Genomic DNA, 20,153 nt, shown 5'->3' with positions numbered 1-20,153 from the left:
ACACACGGTACGCCCGTCTCCCTGCGTAGCCATGGGTACCAGGCTACTCCTAGACGCGCCTCTCTCGCCTCACCCCCCTCAGACTGCCTGCACCTCCCCTCCGACCTCTCAGAGTCTAGGTCAGCAATCCACCTCTCTCTCCTAAAAGGGAGGGGGGGGGGGCAAGTGAAGAGACAGGAATTAGCTCGCATACCATAGGAAGTGGGTACAGCGTACCGGAAACCTCTCTCCCTCTTGGGAAAGGTTACCAGTGCCTCTGTTCTATAACCCCCTTTTTACACGATCATTTAAACATAATAAACTTATGTTTTATATATCGTTTTTATGCATCTCTTCCTAGGTTACTTTACTGGGGCAGGATCGGCATTACTCCCCACAGCATTCAGGCTCCTCCCAGCCAGCCGCTTCAGATGCAAGCACAAGTGTCCAGATTCTTTCCACCGAAAACACAACTTTGTAGTGGTTTACCACTAAAAGTATATTTTTCGGGGGATGAATCTGGACACTTACATATTCACCCCCCCTCCTCCCAGGCCTTCTGCCTTGTTGAGTTTGCTTGCTATGGTTAATGAGGTATCATGGCCTTCCCTGCCCACGACTCGCGATGCGCATGCGCAGTTACTTAGTCTATCGGCAGTTGCCGTGTTCTTTGTTTTCTTGGAATCTTCTTGGAATCTGTTAAACACTGGCCGATGAAAGTTTTTCATTGATGATCTTCAGATACTTCGGACCTTAAGGGCAGCCAACACGGGACATGATGGCTACCCCCGATGTATAAGCACAAGTGTCCAGATTCATCCCCCGAAAAATATACTTTTAGTGGTAAACCACTACAAAGTTGTGATTTGAACAGCAGCAAGACGACTTCGCTTGCAGTATTCTAGACTACCATGAGGACAATTCAACAACGTGTCTAGTGTTCATGTAGGTTTAACTTCTCTTAGATTCGTCATTCAGTCTCAATATATGACGCAAAGGTGATTTGACATTTGGAGATTGGAACTCATTTGAGTCGCGTATGTGCTTAAGTAAATACACACACACACGTACATATGCCTAGGCACACACACACACACATATATACAAACATATATACACATACACACACACACACACGCACACACACACACACGAACACACACACGCACACGCACACACACACACATACACACACACACACACACACACACACACCACCCAGGGCTAAAATAATAATATCAGTATCGCTGCGCTGCAGGTTGTTACTCCAACTCTCGTGGGAGGGGAGTTGGGGGTGTGTGCATGTAAGGTCACAGCATTACCCATAGGTCGGTCATATACGAGCTCTGAGCTCTTCCAGGAGGGAAATATCTGTCGATTACGAGTCTAACACGTGATCCAAAGACCATAGTGAAAGACCATGGTGAATCACACACACACGTCGTTCGTCATAGTGACAATACGCATATATTGGCGCTCCTGAAATACTTTAAGAAAACGTAACGTACCGTCATAGAATACCTAGGGTATGATATATGGAAAGGGGAAAGCTCGTGGATATCCGGAATGATTCATTTACAACGTAAATAGTGTGTAATTGAAGTGAAATGGAAGAAAACGTTGACGGGCCAGAGGAACCACAAGATGGCAGTCTGTCACGTTACAATGTAAACGTGTACCTAGAGCCATCTACCGGCGCAAGGGCGAACCAAAATGCAAACATAGGTTTTAGATTACCAAGAGGTACAAAAAGGTTTCTACTTGATAATGGCGATGAGGGTCATTTCTCTGTATTTAGTGATTACGAAAGAGGGCTCTTTAGTAGAGTTATAGACATAGAGAGGAACATGAGAAATATGAACAATTCGTGGAGGCAGGAAACTAACGATCTACGGAAGACGAACAAATGCCTAAAAGTGAGTGACTTATAAAAGTAAACACGGAAATAAAAGAAGAGGTAAGTGCACTAAGAAAAGAACTGGCCGAGTTAAAATGTGAAAATGAGAGGTTGAAAAAATAATGAAAACACAAATAACGAGACCATAAGGAAAGAGGTGGATGAACGGATAAAAGCAATGACCGTGGAAGCAGGAAAAAACATAAGAGAAGATGATTTGCCACAGCTCAGAAATTATTGAAAAAAAAAACAAAGAAGATAGAATAATTTTAAAGAAATAGTTTATCAGCAAATGCAGAAGGACAAAGATGCCGTCATTGAGATAATTAAGGAAAAAGAAAATTTATCAAAGGATACAGTAGACAAAAAAGTGTGTAGTAATATATGGTCTAAAGGAAAAACATAACCCAAATTGGTTCCTGAGAGATAAAGAGGACAGAGAATTGGCAAGAACTGTTCTAAAAGTAGTACAAAATAAAGAACAAGAATTAAAAAAAAACACGGGGACCGAGACAACACAGTTCTATTGGAGTGTTAGATATGAGACTGAAAAAATGGTATATTCCAGAAAAAAGAAAGGTTCAGAGAACGATATGGGGGGAACAGAAAATCAAAACTGGTTTATACCAACATAGATGGATTAATCTCAGGATTGAACAAACAAAACGATAACTTGTCAGAAGCAAAACTAGACGTAATGGGAATTGTGAAGACAAAATTAAGGGGTATAATAGTATCAAACACTGTTGGTCATGGATTATATAATCACTGGCTTAGAAATAGGGAAGAGAAATAAGATGGAGGAGTCAAGTTCCTGGTTAAGAAAAACTTAAATTTGACGAAAGTTACATATGGAGAGAACAGGGTAGAGGTGATCTCAATAAGAGTTGAAGATAGCGACATAAAAAGTAGAAAGTTTGCAGTGATTTACGTGCCCCCAAAAACGAGGTCTTGGAGAGATAGAGATTATTTCAAAATGTTAGAGGATACAAAATCTTCATTAAACTAGATGCTGAAGGATGGAAACAAAGTGGTACTCATGGGAGACTTTAATTGCAAGGAAATATGTTGAGAAGAGATGACAGTGAAAGGTGGAGATGATCAATGGGGAAATGTATTACTTGATATGACTATAGAACATACAATGATACAATGGGTAAAAGAAAACACTAGATTTAGAAATAACAGAGAACTGTTGAGACTAGATTTATTATTTACATTAGAACCTGAAATAGTAGACAAAATTGAATGCAAGACACCAATTACGAAGAGTGACCACATACTATTCGAGTTAGAACTAAAGGAGGAAATGTATATAGGGACAAATGAGAAACACAGAAAGGGAAGTCTGATTTATAGTAAAACGGACTTTGAGAAACTTAGGAATTTTTTCTTAAAACGAACTGGGAAAATTCTACAAGGAAAAAACACAAGTGGAAGAAAAATGGATGATTCTGATAAAAATCTATAAAGGAGTGGATAAATATATCCCAAAGCAAAAACAGAAAAAGTGTATATTAAGTGTTGGTTTAATGAAATGGAGCGAAGCGAAAGACAGAAGAGATAAAACTTGGAAAAGATGGAGAAAAGACAAAAAACCTAGAAAGTGGCAATTTTATATTAATCAAAGGAATGAATATGTAAAAGTACGCAGGGAAGAAAAAAGAAACTATGACAAAGACATAATAGAAAAATGTAAGGATCAGCCAAAACTATTCTATAGATATGTAAATGGTAAACTAAAAAATAAATAGGAAATAGTGAAACTATGTCAAGGGAATAAGGAATACACAGAATATAAAGAAATGGCGGAAGTTATGAGCAAACACTTCAAGTCGGTTTTCACTAGAGAAAAATTGCAACATAGGGATAAAGGAGAGAAATTACCCCCCCCCCCCATGAGGGAAATAATAGTAACACGTAAAGAAATAATGAGTCAAATAATAAACCTTGATGTCAGGAAATCTCACGGCACGGATAGAATAGCAAATTGGATATTAAAAGAATGTAAAGAGGAAATAACAGAAAAAAATACATAACAAGTTGCTCACTCAAAGAAAGGAAAATACCAGAAGACTGGAAAAATTCTGATATCGTAATAATTTATAAAGGAGGAAATAAGGAAGACCCAACAAATTACAGACCGGTTCCCCTTATAAGCATGATAGCTAAAATATGTGAAAAGGTTATAAGAAGTAGATGGATAAAACACCTGGAGGAGAACAATATACTAAATCCGAGACAAGTCGGATTGAGACAGGGAAGATCATGTACCATAAATTTGATCTGTTTTTACTCAAGACTACTAGACATAATACAAGAATGGGACGGATGATTTGATCGTGCGTTCCCAGATCTATAAAAAAATATATTGATCGTGCGTTCCCAGATCTATAAAAATATATATTGATCGTGCGTTCCCAGATCTACAAAAAAATATAAAGTCCCATACAAAAAAAAACTATTAAGAAAATTGAAAACCATAGGAGGAATACAAGGAAATTACTGAAATGGATGGAGGAATTTTTGCATGGAAGAAAAATGAAGGTGTTCTCAGAGATAAGAGTTCTACTTGGGAAGAGGTAATTAGTGGAGTTCCACAAGGATCAGTATTGGCTCCAATAATGTTTGCTATCCATATGAATGACATGGACGAGGGTGTGGAATGTTACATGAACTTCTTTGCAGATGATGCAAAATTGTTAAAGAAAGTGAGTGCTGAAACGGACTGCGACTCACTACAGAAAGATATGAGCAGGGCTTGGGAATAGAGTCAGAAGTAGGAAGTGGACTTCAACATAAAGAAATGTAGTATTATGGAATTTTGAAGAAGTAAATATATATATATATCAGTACAATATAGAATTGGTGAAAAAGAAGTAACAAAAATGGGATCTGAATAAGACCTGGGAGTGATCATCACAAAAGATATGTCCCCTAACACGTATATAAACAAAATTGTCGGCAAAACCTATAACTTGTTAGAATTAATAAAAATGGTTGTTACTTACTTGGGTGAAGAAATGATAAAGAAAATATTAATCACACTGATAAGGCAAAAATTGGAGTATGCTGGAGTATGCAGCAACATATGGTCACCCAGTACTAAAAAAAATATAAAGAAAATTGAGAGAATCCAGAGATCAAAAATGTCATATGAAGAAAGAGTGGCAAAACTAGAACTACCGACTCTGGAACAAAGAAGAGAAAGAGGTGATTTGTTGACCATCTACAGAATTATGAAAGGTGTAGAAATCCTTGATAGAGACGATTTACCAATTGGAATAAGAGAAATACAAGAATACATGGAAAAAATCTCAAAAAGGACAGATATAGAAGAGATATAAAAAAAAATTCCCCACAGAGTGGTGGATATATGGAACATACAAGACGAAACCATAGTGTGTGCAAAAACGACACAAGAATTTAAGAGCATATTAGATATGGCGAGATACAGAGACGGGACACTACGAGCGTAGCTCCCTTTCCCGTAAGATACAAATAGGTAGATACAACTAGATAAACACACGCACATACGCACGCGCGCGCATAAATATACGTACACACACAGACACGCACACACATACACACACAGAAACACACACACACACACACGCACATATATATATATACATATATATATATATTTATATATATATATGTGTGTGTGTGTGTGTGTGTGTGTGTGTGTATACACATACATACACATGGAGTAGCAGAGTAACTGGGGCGGAAACCGTCACCTTTGTCCTATTATGCGCTTTGGAGACTGTTGGGGTAGGTAATTAACAATCACCGCCGGGAATCGGAGAGAAATCAGCACGTTCCCGATGAAGCCATCAGCGCACATAGAATTAGTGCGTTCACAAATAGAGAAATTAGGTTGTCAACCGGTTTGCTTTGTGGTTGAAACTATGAACAAAGCAAATTTATTTGGACAACAGGGCCATCAAACTACCCTACAAGATGTCCGTCTGTGCTACCACTAAATTACTTTTAAAAGGCCAAATCAGTGTCGCCTACAACGACCAAAACAGCATGTTTGAAAAGGTGCTAAATGTCCCCACTCCCCCAAGTGTTAGGGACGACAGCAACCCAGGTGTTTATGAATTACCTTGGCAAGGTTGTGATAGAGTACACTGGAGTCAAACAGAAAATTACAAGCTAGGTTGAAAGAGCACAAATATTTGACAAGAAATATCCAAGATTACTCAATAATGTTTCATCACACCGGCGATTTGAATCATCGTATTGACGAGGAAATTAATCTATTCCCCTCCCGGTCTTTAATAATTTCAAAGGACAATAATTTCCTGACTCCACGACATGCCTTGTTTCAATCTAACGAGCCATCTTCCAAAGTTATCCACCCTTATCCTGTATACTATGCTTGCTGGCAGTATCGTCGGAAACGTGCTGGTCTTGCATTCGTTTAGTTGTGGATTTGAATCGCCCACTTATCTCTGATTCCCAGCAGTGACTACTGGTGACCTGTTCCAACAATCCAAGTGCATGAGGCAAAGGTGATAGCTACTCAGCGCCTCCTAGCGTGGGCCCCTCACCTTCCACCTGCCTACTGGTTATCAATCACCTGTACTCTCCTGACGGAGAGACGTGGGGCTTAAGGCCGCTTAAGTTCCCTTACCTGTGTTTATTTAACATGTATATATTTTCCTTCTCATCCTCTTGTATGTAACTGCTAAAGAGGAACACATTTTGTGATCGCAATATACAGCACCTACAGCGCTTCTCATTTCCTTTTCTTTAATATTAGTTTTTTTAGTATATTTTTACGAATGTATCATTACAGACTTCGTTTTTGTAGATATAGGTTTCCAACTACGAGTTTCGTAGTTTTCTTTTCTTAGATATAAAACAGGGAATGGGGAAAGGACAGTAAAGAAGTGGTGATATCAACTGTGACATCATTTGTGTTTGCGACGACTTTCCAACACAGCGACCAAATTGGGCCGCTTATCGAAGCTTTCCTGCTGCTTGGGTGTTGTCAGTTCCGCTAATTGGCTGCGGCATTAAAGCGTTGGGAAGTGACAACTAACTGCCAACAAACGACACGGGAGTGTCTTTGCTGACACTCTCCGAATCGTTGACACCTTCTACATAGTGACAGCCTTTATATATAGCATTTTGTCCAGATGAAGGAGAGGACTCGAGGCGCCATTTTACCCCGTGTCCACCCGGTAGACACGGTAAATTGTAGACTCTCACCGGTGCCTGCAGGACCTCGTGTGGTACCAGCTCCCCCACAACACCCTGGGTAAGTAAAACACTTTTCTCACTCCGCCGAGGGTTGTGCTGGTGAAGAGTAAGGAAGAGGGGGATGGGGGGAAGAGCTCCTCCGCAGGAAGACAGATCTGGCGAAGTGATACTCCCACGTCACCCGGCGAGGACTCACACGATTTAGCCTCGCGAGGAGTAATAAAAAACGCGTTTGTGGGGCGACGCCCAGCGATTAGCCTGTTCGGATCATTTGCATCCCATGAAGAATGAAAGCAGGGCTTCAATTAGCCAATTTCCTTTCCCTGGGAACCCCTCGCACCCCCACGCCTCGCCTCCCACTCCCGTCAGCCCTCAAGGAAGACATCTTGTCGTCCGTTGGGTTTGTACGCCAAGTAGGCTAACCATTATCCATTTCCGTACGTAAACACGCTCACAAGCAGTAGATTAACACGTGCGTGTGCGCACGCGTGCTCAAGCACGTTCGGGCAGAAATACACACGCACACGCGTACAAGCACGAATATACATACATATCTATGTGCATGCGGACATACACGTAAACATAATCACATATATACATTAATACATACATACATACATACATACATACATACATACAGACATACATGCATACATGCATACATACATGCATACATGCATACATACATACATATATACATACATACATACATACATACATACATACATACATACATACATACATACATACATACTTCTATACACGCATACATACATATCTAAACACATACACGCATACATATATACAGTACATACATACATACATACATACATACATACATACATACTTCTATACACGCATACATACATACATATCTAAACACATACACGCATACATATATACATACATACATACATACATACATACATACATACATGCATACATAAATTCATACATACATACATGCATACATACATACATACATACATATTATACATACATACAACCATGTATAAATACATATATATACATACATACATACATACCATACATAAATACATATATACATACATACATATATACACATACAGTATATATGTGTACATGCGTACATACATACATGCATACATACATACATACATACTTCTATACACACATACATACATACGTATATAAACACATACACGCATGCATATATACATACATTCATTCATACATACATACATACATACATACATACATACATACATACATACATACATACATACTGTACATACATACAGCCATGTATAAATACATATATATATATATATATATATATATATATATATATATATATATATATATATATATATATATGCTAATAAGAACACGGGTACGTGTGTTCACTTATGCAAAGTAGACCACTTGGAAAAAGAAACTAACGAAGCAGAACGCTTTCGTATATTACATCTCCAGTGCAAAAAGTACATAGTTAATAGAAATACATAAATTATATATACATGAGAAAGGAACAAGGACAGTTTACATAAGAGTAGAAGACATGTACCCCCTGGAAGGCGGTCAAGTCAGGTCGCAAGGGTCAATGCGTCCACTAATGAGGGTGAGGCGACATTAGGTCACAATCGCAAGGTTACATTTTACCGGTTACTATTTTGCTTATTTCTTGACAGATAAAATTGTCAAGTTTATGTAAGCCCTTGTGTAGATTGGTATTTTGATCACTGGTAGTATGGATCAAACTACACGCTACTGTTTCTTACTGTTATGTTGTTAGTATAATAGATTACATGGACATTACCCCAATCAACTGGATGATTATATATTCAATTCAACATGCTTGAAGATTCCACTGGAATTATTGCCATCCCCAACATTTTTTTTTTTTTTTTTTATATATGTTGTTCAATTCTAATGTTTAAGGGTTTGGTAGTTTGACCTATGTGGAATTGATTACACATTTTCCAAGGAATTTTATAAATGCATCCTTTTTTAACTTCAATACTATGATTGATGAGCATATGTTTTACTATACTATCATTTTTAAAAACTACCTTTACGTCAAATCTTTTTAATAATTCTGTAACACGTGTGCTCTTTTGGCACAACACAACACAGCACAACATGACAAAAGACCACAAAAAGCAGATTTAAGAAATAATACTTCAGTTATTTACCGTACAAATGATCACCGCAGACTACAAATAGCAGAAGCTGTTTTAATTGAAAAACTCAGACCACCCTTAAACACACAGGAGAACCAATTGATACTTTCCTAAAAAAAAACGGACTTGAACACCATAGTGACGTTTCATCACAACAGTCACGGACGAAAAATCACAGCTCACTCGGCGAGGTCATTTCTAACTTGTGAACATATTGTCCAAGATGATTAAAATATTCACTATTACCACCTAGCTGAAAAAGAGGTAAGAGACCTCGAAATCTGCACACACTGGTTCCCAGATGAATATCGAAAACTTCTGTTCCACATTGAACAATGAGGAAAAAAAGGTCTTCCGCAATTTTGAGCGATCAGCTACACAGATCGTCAGAACGTCAGCGGCTATTCAATTTAACAAGAATTGTAACAGAGAGAAGATTACTCCAAGAATATTATTATTATTATTATTATTATTATTATTATTATTATCATTATTATCATTATTATTATTATCATTATTATTATTATTATTATTATTATTATTATTATTATTATTATTATTATTATTATTATTATTATTATTATTATTATTATTATTATTATTATTATTATTATTATTATTATTATTATTATTATTATTATTATTATTATTATTATTATTATTATTATTGTTATTGTTATTATTGTTATTGTTGTTATTATTGTTATTGTTATGATCATTATTACCATCATTATTATTATTATTATTATTATTATTATTATTATTATTATTATTATTATTATTATTATTATTATCATTATTATTATTATTATTATTATTATTAATATTATTATTATTATTATTATCATTATTATCATTATTATCATTATCATCATTATCATTATTATTATCATTATCATTATTATTATCAATATTATTATCATTATCATTATTATTATCATTATCATTATTATTATCATTATCATTATTATTATCATTATTATTATCATTATTATTATTATTATTATTATTATTATTGTTATTATTATCATTATTATTATCATTATCATTATTATTATCATTATTATTATTATTATTATTATTATTATTATTATTATTATTATTATTATCATTATTATTATTATTATCATTATTATTATTATTATTATTATTATTATTATTATTATTATTATTATTATTATTATTATTATTATTATTATTATTATTATTATTATTATTATCATCATTATTATTGTTATCACCAGTCAAAGCTGGTGAAGGGATGTATTATTGATATGTGCGGTTTCTCGTGTACTCCGCACGTGGGAGAGGTGCAGCTGACAAATAGCCTGTGCGGTGTGGTCTAGGTGTGATGTGTCGTATTAGGTGTTTGTGTTTGGCGTGCAGTCTTCCTAGGTGTCTTATGTGAAGTTTGTGCTGGTTGAGTGGACAGATGTTGGAAACTCGGTGTAGGAACTACGCGGTTCTGAAATTGCTCCATCGTGAACCCGTGATGAACTTGACAGCGGCATTCTGAACCTTTTGATGGTCGTAGTTGTTAGTAGGACATGTCAGCTGGCTCAGTCCCGGGGACAGGCACAGAATCGGTCTGACTAAGGTTAGGTACAATCAACGTTTGGTGGACAGTGTTGCAGTTTTGAAGCGTTTTAGTCTACCCAACACAGCTCCCGGTCTGCGAAAGTGTGGGGTTCAGATAGGGCCACTATCCAGTGTGCTACCCAGCACAGGCATGGTCTTTCACTGGGACGTTTGTGTTGTTTATTTTAAGAGGAGTATTCGTGATTGTTCTGTTGGTTTGCTTGCAGCAGAAGTATACAGCTTTGCATTTCGACGCGCTGGCCTTAATGCGCCACTGTTTCTCTCACGTGTGTGCCTCGTCTAGTTTGTTTTGAATTACGTGTAACGCTCCCTTCAGCGTTTTGTATCTGCTAATGTGATTAGTATCATCCGCATACGAAAGAGTAAGAGCTCGGTTGCGTGGGTAACCCGGCTCTGGCAGGCCCCAGCCGAAAACCAAACTGGCAGTCCCTCAGCACATTCTCCGTCTCCAGGTACCTGGTCAGGCGGTGGCAGAAGACGTGCTCAAACACGAAAGAGGGGCGGAGACGGGTTTCTGTGATTTGGAAATGAGGATGGTATGGGAGGCCTTGGCAAGTTGTGGGAAGTATCCAGAGGCTAGTGAGCTACTGTATAGTGTCGTCATGTGTGAGATTATGTTGTCTAACATACGTTTGAATAGGTGTTCATAGATACCTGAAGGGCCAGGGGATTTTAATTTTAAAGCCGAGATAACCCCCTTTACCTCCTCCAAAACGATGGGGCAGATAACAGAATCTTCTTTATCTAACTGAGAGAGATCAACAGTCTCGTCGGAAATGAGATCGCTACAGTTATTCATGAAAGAGTTAACACTGTGCAAGGTGCTAAAGCAATGTGGTCCTTGCACAGGATGGGGCTTAAAGACCTCACTCCATGCTGACGCCAGAAGGTCAGCCTGGTGTTGGGGTGTGTGTGCAGAGTGGTTGAGATGGTTGATGACCTTGGGTGGAGGCACAGAGCACTCCTCCAGCTGTCGTTTGATGGTCCTCCAGAACTTGGAAGGATCCGTCGCACAGGCGCCGGAGAGCGAAGCCATCAGTTGCTCCTCCTCACGATGTGAATCGATGTAGAGGGACTTCCTCAGGCTCCTCTGTAGCCAGTGCATGTCTTGTAGGATAGCGTCACGGGCCTCTGGGGGTGCTTGTAATAGGTCTGTAAATCTGTTCTGTAGTGCAATGCGTAGTCTGTTAGTGCGCATAGAAGCGGTGAACGTGGCAACCTTGCGGTGCTTTGTTCTAGGAATGTGCTTTTTCACCGCGTTTTTGACAAACTTCGTGAGTGAGCGCCATTCCTGCTCTATCGCTGCATGTGGACCATTGTTCATGTTTGTGTTGGTATATGTCACATGAGTGTTTTTGAAGCCTTCCCAGTCGGCCTGACTTTAGTGTAACCGAGTCTCACTGGGGATAAGGATGGGTGAGATGGAGATGCGAAGGATTAAGGGTATGTATTCAGAGAGGGTGGGGGCACCGGGTGAGATAGGAGTTGAGGAAGATAGCTCGGCTATTGGAGAACATCAAGTCGGGCTTACCCTGCACTCCATGACCTATGAATGTGGAAAAGTCCGGACCTGGAAACTTCAGCCGGTGAAGTACAGTAAGAGATTGCAGTTGCCAACTCACTGAGCTGCTGCTGTGCGTGCCGGGGCTCCAGTCAGCATGTCTGCAGTTGAAGTCGCCAATGAAGAAGGTTGAAACTTTACATGACATCACCTTGGCAATGCCAACAAAGGGGAGGAAGGGTATACGGGGAGGGCGGTAGAGGGCACACAGGAGGATTGATCCGCGATTAGTGCTCAACTTGATAGCGAGCATCTGCTCATGGTGAAAGTGATCAAGTATTGTTGCCTGAAGGGACTTTCTGGCTAGAATACAGACGTCCGGGTGCAAAGCAAAACCCCGACTCCACATGTTGAAACCTTGGATCTTAGGGAGAGAGTCGGGGGATGGATCACCCATCGAAGTTAAGCAAAGGGCATCAGGACCGCGTCTGGAAATCTCTAATAAGGTGCTGCTCTTTTGTGAGATCCAGCTTCGCACATTCTGGTAAAATACATGTAAATCCAGTCTATCCATGAGAATAGTTGGCGTCAAATAGTCTTACTTATTGGAGGAAGGAAAGGAGGAGGAGGAGGAAGAGGAGGAGGTCTTGGCTCGAGGCAAAGGTGGAGGATTAGAGGGCTGTGCAAGCAGGAAGCGGGTGACGGGAGCTGACATCGCCACAGGTGGTGCGGGCTGAGTAGTGTCAGCTGCCTTTTTCCTTTCGGAGCAGGAGTTGGAAATGGCACTGTCGGTTCCTCCACAGAGAAAACACTTGAGCTTAGCAACCGTACATTCCCTGTAACGATGTCCTTCTGATGCACACTTGGAACACCTAGTGACCTTGGGTTGAGGACAGAATTGTGAGCTATGCTTTAAGGAGTAGCAGATCAAGGATTGCCTGACCCTAAGCTCCTTTGCCTCTCTGATCTATGATGGGGGTACATACATGAAACTGATCTTAAGTCCGACCTGAAGAACTTTCTCTAGATCTGACTTAGACTTAAGAGAAACTCTGACGATGTCAGAGGCCGGAGGCCGGAAGGCGTCGACAAAATCAACACCCGCATTCTTCTCCTTTAGGTCACGTAGAATGGCGTCCTTATCTCCAAGAGAGTCAAAGACTATCCTGCCTACGTACAGGGACGCTCTCACATGACCGTAATTGGGAGTGACCCTGCCGGGAGAGAATCCCAGCTTCTCCAATCTTTCAACAATCTCTTCTCAAAACAGGCGTCGAGACTCTCTTGATCCATCATATGGACATACATATACCAAGGCTTTTTCCCCCTTACAAGGGAGGTAGCCAAAAAGGGAAAGGCATAAAATCATTCCCACCCATTCCATCCCTGAATACACTCCACACCCCTCCACCCTCCCTCTTATCTTAGCACCTCCTAGATGATGGGTCATCCCTGCACCTTGTCCACTGCCCTGGGTCAGAAGCAGTGTCGCAAGACACAGCACATCCACAGCAAGGCCGCTTCATCAAATCGGTGATCCCCCCCCCTCTCCGTTTCCCCATTGCATAAAAGGAGAGGACGGGGAGAAATCCCTTTGGGCTGCGTCAACTTTTGCTCACACATACTACCTCACCCCCCACCCCCCCGCCCATTCCACCTCATGCAATTACAACATCATCCATATACAACCATTCTCCATTCACCCCTGTCTTCTGTCCTCTCCTGTCCTTCCTCAACAGACATTCCCCTCTTCCCCAAAGCCCCCCTCACCCCATCCATCCACCTCATCCTAGGACGTCCCCTCATGTTCACTCCCTCCACATCTGCCTTCCATACCTCTTTTACTAGTCTTTCTTCACTCATTCTTTCCATATGTCCAAACCATCCTAATACTCTTTCATCAACCCTATCTCCCAGCTCCTTTTCCACCCCTGTTCTCCTCCTCACCTCCTCATTTCTCACTCTATCTAGGCTAGTAACCCCCATCATACTTCTCAGACACCTCATCTCAAACACATTCAAACTCTTTCTCTCTTCTTCTCTTATGTTCCATGTTTCTGCCCCATACAGTGCTGTTGGCACAATCACTCCTTCATACAGTCTCCTCTTAGCATCCATTCCCAAATGTCTATTCCTCATTACACTCTTTAATCCACCAAGGCATTTACTTGCTTCTCTCAATCTACATTCTACCTCCACCTTCACTCCACCTTCTCCTGCCACATTTGCACCCAAGTATCTAAAACTATCCACTTCCTCCAGTCCCTCTCCCTTAATGGTCACTTTCAGTCTACTGCCACTTTCACCCCTTGTACATCTCATCACCTTACTTTTACCTACATTTATCTTTAGCTTTCTTCTATCACATACTCTCCCAAACTCTGCCACCAAATTCCTCAGTCCCTCCTCCGATCCTGCCACAAGCGCAGTGTCGTCCGCAAACAACAACTGGCTCACCTCCCACTTTTCTCCATTTTCTTTAACCATCTCCAATCCCTGACTCACTACCCTTGCATTTACCTCTCGCACTACCCCATCCATGTATAAGTTGAACAGCCAGGGCGACATAACGCATCCTTGACGAAGTCCCACCTTTACCTCGAACCACTCGTTCTCTCCATTTCCAATCCTGACACAAGCTCTACTACTCTCATAAAAACTCTTGAGAGCTCCCAGAAGCTTTCCTCCTATCCCGTATATCTGCATAACCTCCCACAGTGCCTTTCTGTCTACCCTATCATAAGCTTTTTCCATATCCATAAAAACCCAAAAAACATCCTTCCCCTTTCCTATAGCTTTCTCACATATCTGTCTTACCACAAAGATCTGATCTACACAACCTCTACCTGTCCTAAATCCACACTGTTCCTCACCAATTACTCCTTCTGTTCCTCTCCTAATCCTCTCAATCAAGATCCTCCCATAAGCCTTCCCAACTACACTTAACAAGCTAATCCCTCTGAAACTACTACATTCACACTTGTCCCCTTTTCCCTTGTAAAGAGGAACTATACAGGCACTCCTCCAGTCCTCCGACACTCTACCCTCTCTCCAGCAAACATTAAATAACCTCACCAACCAGTCCACCATCACTGTACCTCCCTTTTTCAGACATTCTGCATGGCATCCATCCAGACCAGGTGCCTTACCTGCTTTCATCATCTTAACAACTGCCTTCACCTCATCCTTCCTTATTTCTCCTCCATTCTCCTCACTCATCACTCTCATTTTTTTCGCATTTCCCACTGCAGTTATCTTTCCCTCCCTATCCTCCTTCACATTTAGCAACTCCCTAAAATATTCTGCCCATCTTTCCCTTACTGCCTTCTCTTCCATTATCATCTCTCCACCTATCTGCACCTTTTACCTTTTCTTCTCTACTTGATTCGCTTCTTCTTCCTCTCTTAATTTCTTTCCAAAACATCTTTTTATTACTTTCAAAATTTTCTGTCATAATCTTACCCCATTTCACATCTGCTCTCCTCTTTGCAACCTTTACCTTTTGCTTTACTTCTCTTTTCTTTTCTTTGTACCTCTCATATGACTCCCTCGTCCTATTTTGTAACCAATCTGTGAAAGCTCGCTTCTTCTCTTCTACAACCTTCTTTGTTTCCTGATCCCACCATTCACTACCCTTTCTTCTATTTCCCCCTGTCCTTCTTGTTCCACACACCATCCTTGCACACTTTATGACCCCCTCCTTGAACCATCCCCATTCCTCCTCCACACCTACCTCTACTCTATCCTTTACTCCCTCCCACTCCTCCTTCAGCTTCTTTCCGTACTCCTTCTCCTCTTCCTTTTCATTCAAAGAGTTCACTCTAAGAACCTCCCTACCTTTTGTCCCTTTCCTCTTTCTCCATCTATCCTCCACTCTCAACTTACCTTCCACCAGAAAATAATCTGATATTCCCCCACCCTCTCCCCTTAGCACATGTTCATCCTTAACTCTTCCTATCATAATCCTATTTACCACTACATAATCCATCAACGCTCTATTTAGCACCCTTCCCTCCACCACCCTCTCCCATGTGTACTTATGCTTGACTTTCTTCCGAAACACTGTATTTGCTATCATCAACTCTCTTTCTAGACACATTTCCACCATCAACTCTCCACTACGATTCTGTCCTGGAACTCCACATTTCCCAACCACTCCATCGATTGGACCATTTCCTACCCTAGCATTAAGGTCTCCCAGTACTATTACATTGACATTTCTTCCTAAATTCTCTATGCATTCATTTAAATCTATCCAAAAGGCCTCCCTTTCTTCTACACTCTTCTCACTGCCAGGCCCATATGCACTTACAAAGACCCACATCTCCTTTCCCAGTTTCACCTTCATCCACATTATCCTTGAGGAAACGTCCTTCCACTCCACTACCCGTTTACCTATCTCTTCACTTACTAGAATAGCCACCCCTTCCCTCCCTCGCCCTCTCTTCACTCCTGATAACCTCCCACTTACACTCCCAGACTTACACTCACCCTTCCCTTTTAACTTAGTTTCACTCAAAGCCAACACATCCATCTTTCTTCTCACAAACATACTACCTATCTCTTCCCTTTTACTCTCATCTGTACCACATCCACGCACATATGGAAAAGGATATTATTCCGTTCTGTCTGGGGAAAGCGCACAGGACCACTGTCTATCGCACCGCTTAAATGATTGGCATCGTTAATGAGCAAGACGCCATCCGGGAAAGACGGTATAGACACGAACTTCCGTTTGGCTCTAAAAAAAGAAAAGTGCGGATGGCGGGCAATGTAGTTATGTGTTGACTTTAGCAAGTCAAAAGCTAGTGTCTTATGTATTAGCTGTGACCTAGATGCAGGCACAGTTAAGTGTTTGTGTCTCATCTCTTTTCTTCAAAAGCATGACTGACAACAGAGAGTGATTACGTGATTTCGGAAATATTTATGTAAAAAGTACACCACTGAATAACAATGAATATTAAGCATTTTTATGTAATTTTGTTTACCCTGAAAATATGATCTACTTACAAAGAATGGAGAAGTGTTGCTATCGTTGAAACTCTTTGGTAGAATTAGTGTTCAAGGCAGAAATACGCGTTAGATTAGGCTCGAGTAAATACGGAGCAATGTTAGGGGAGACTGTTCTCCTGGGCGGCTGTGTTGGTATATAGAATTACTTAGACTACGCCTACAAGACACCTCCGGCCTGACTTTCACTACAGAATCTAGCACCGATAGAACGTTGCCATTCCTGGATATTCTTGTGACGCAGACTGATAGCTCTTTTAACACTGACGTTTATGTGAAAGCAACTAATCCAGGCCACTGTTTACATAGAGGAAGTGAGTGCCCTCAGAGAGATATGGACGCTACCATAGGTGCTTATATCAGGAGGGCACTCACCCATTGTTACACGTGGCAACAAGTGCATAAGGAAATCGAGCGCTCCACCCAAGTGTTGATTGACAACGGCTTTTCCAGCAAGGACATTACCCGGCAAACGAAGAAAATCATTGATAATTGGCACAACAACAACGACGGCGATAAAATAAAAAAGGAACAAGACATCAATATTTACTTGAAATCCACCTTCTCCACTTATTATAAGGAAGAAGAGAGAATAATTAAACAAATAGTAAAGCGTAACTTCAAGCCAGTTAATCCTGAAAAAAATTTAATTTGGTCATATACTACAAGAGTAAGAAGTCCAGTCAGTTGTTATTGAGGAATAGCCCCCACCTTGAGAGAGAGACACTTCAAAAGTCACATGTTGTATATAGGTTCACTTGTAACCGAGGGAACTGTGAAGCCCTCCCCTCCACCTATATCGGCATGACGACCATGAGGTTGTCTCGCCGCATAAGCTACCATCTATCAGCAGGAGCGCCCAAGAACCATCTCAATAAGGTGCACAAAATTAGCCTCACCAGGAAAATATTGGAAGAAAATACCGATATTTTATATGAATGTAAAGATGTACGTCGTCTGCCTTTAGTGGAAGCTTTACATATCAAAGAATCAAATCCAAATCTCAATGTACAAGCGCTGGACCTGCAAGCTTTACCTAGCATGCGAAGATCAAGCCTCAATCAGGATTGACCAATCATGTTTGAGTATGAGCGCGCTCGGCCCAGGTGACACGTATATAAGCGCCCACACCAGCCACCAACACGTTCTAACCTTGGACACCATAGAAAATACATCTCTACATGGCTACTGAAGAAGGGTTAAGAAACCCGAAATCGCGATTTAGCTGTTTCCAAATGAATTATTAAGGAAACCTTATCTACGACCTGTCAGAAGAAATAAAAAAAATTCTTAGATGAAAAGAAGATATTCTCAAGAAAATCTATAATACAGAAATCGGAATCACTTTTAATGAAGTATGCATTAGAGAAATTCTCCTACCCTTTATATATATATATATATATATATATGTATATATATATATATATATATATATATATATATATATATATATATATATGTATATATGTATATATTAGTATGTATATATGTATATATATATATATAATATATAAAATATATATATGTGTGTGTGTGTTGTGTGTGTTGTGTGTGTGTGTGTGTGTGTGTGTGTGTGTGTGTGTGTGTGTGTGTGTGTGTGTGTGTGTGTGTGTGTGTGTGTGTGTGTGTGTGTGTGTGTGTGTGTGTGTGTGTGTGTGTGTGTGTGTGTGTGTGTGTGTGTGTGTGTGTGTGTGTGTGTGTGTGTGTGTGTGTGTGTATCTCAAAGGACTACTATTACACAGGACGTGCGCACCCAGATCCCTGGGTCCGCTAGCGGAGGCCATTGCTTTCTTTGTAACTTGACATTTTATATTGGACAAATATATCAAAACTAGAAACCTAACATTGTATATAGGACAAATATATCAACTATTGACTTATTCAATTCAGTATAAGTTAATTTAAACTTTTATAGTGAAATAAGAAACTATTTTTAAGGCACTGTTATCCTTTGAAATGCCAATTTTAGCCGGACTTAACAGGTATTATTGTATGAGGTTAGTGGACACCAGGGTTGGCGATATTTTTTTTTTTTTTTTAAATATAAAGAATAGATTTTTTAAAATTAGATTTATTTGATTTAAATAGATTTTTTTTTTATAGATTTTAAATATTGTGGGATTGCTATCTGATATGCGATCTGATTGCTGAAAGACATTTTTAGCATATCAGTATAAGGAGCAGTGTTATAAAGACTTGCCACAAGTATACAAGGAACGGTATAAGCCGTATGTGAGGACGGTATGCTCAGGTTCACTTGATTCCTCCAAGAGTTTTCTCATCTTGGTGACATTTGCTGCATTGTCTGTCACAACACTTCCAATGTGACAACCAAAATCTTGTTCAGCCTTCTTGATCGAATTTTGTACAAGTTGTAGAAGATATTCAGCAGTGTGAGGTTTCCTTGATGTGTCTATTGTGTCAACTAAATAAATCTGACCAGTGGGTGTTGTTAGAGTGACACATATTATGGGCTCATTATGGATGTTAGACTACCCATCAATTGAAAGACATACAGTTTCATTATTCAGGTCATCTGCACACTTTTTATATTCCTTTTCATACACAAGATCCAAGTACTTATCAGCTATATCTTTTCTGGATGGAGGAATATAACTTGGCCTCAGGTTCTGAACCATCTTGAGAAACTGAGGATGCTGAACAAGACGAAATGGTGAATTTGTAGCAAATATTATTCTTGCAACTTCTTTGCCGAGATTTTCCTTTTGAGAGGCTGAAGTTTTTATGATAAATCTGTCCAGAGATGTTGATGACTTTCTTTTAG

The sequence above is a fragment of the Oratosquilla oratoria genome, chromosome 33, assembly GCF_046742065.1.
Source record: "Oratosquilla oratoria isolate Oo_2021 chromosome 33, ASM4674206v1, whole genome shotgun sequence".
NCBI lineage: Eukaryota > Metazoa > Arthropoda > Malacostraca > Stomatopoda > Squillidae > Oratosquilla > Oratosquilla oratoria.
Note: the sequence above shows the minus strand (reverse complement) of the source record.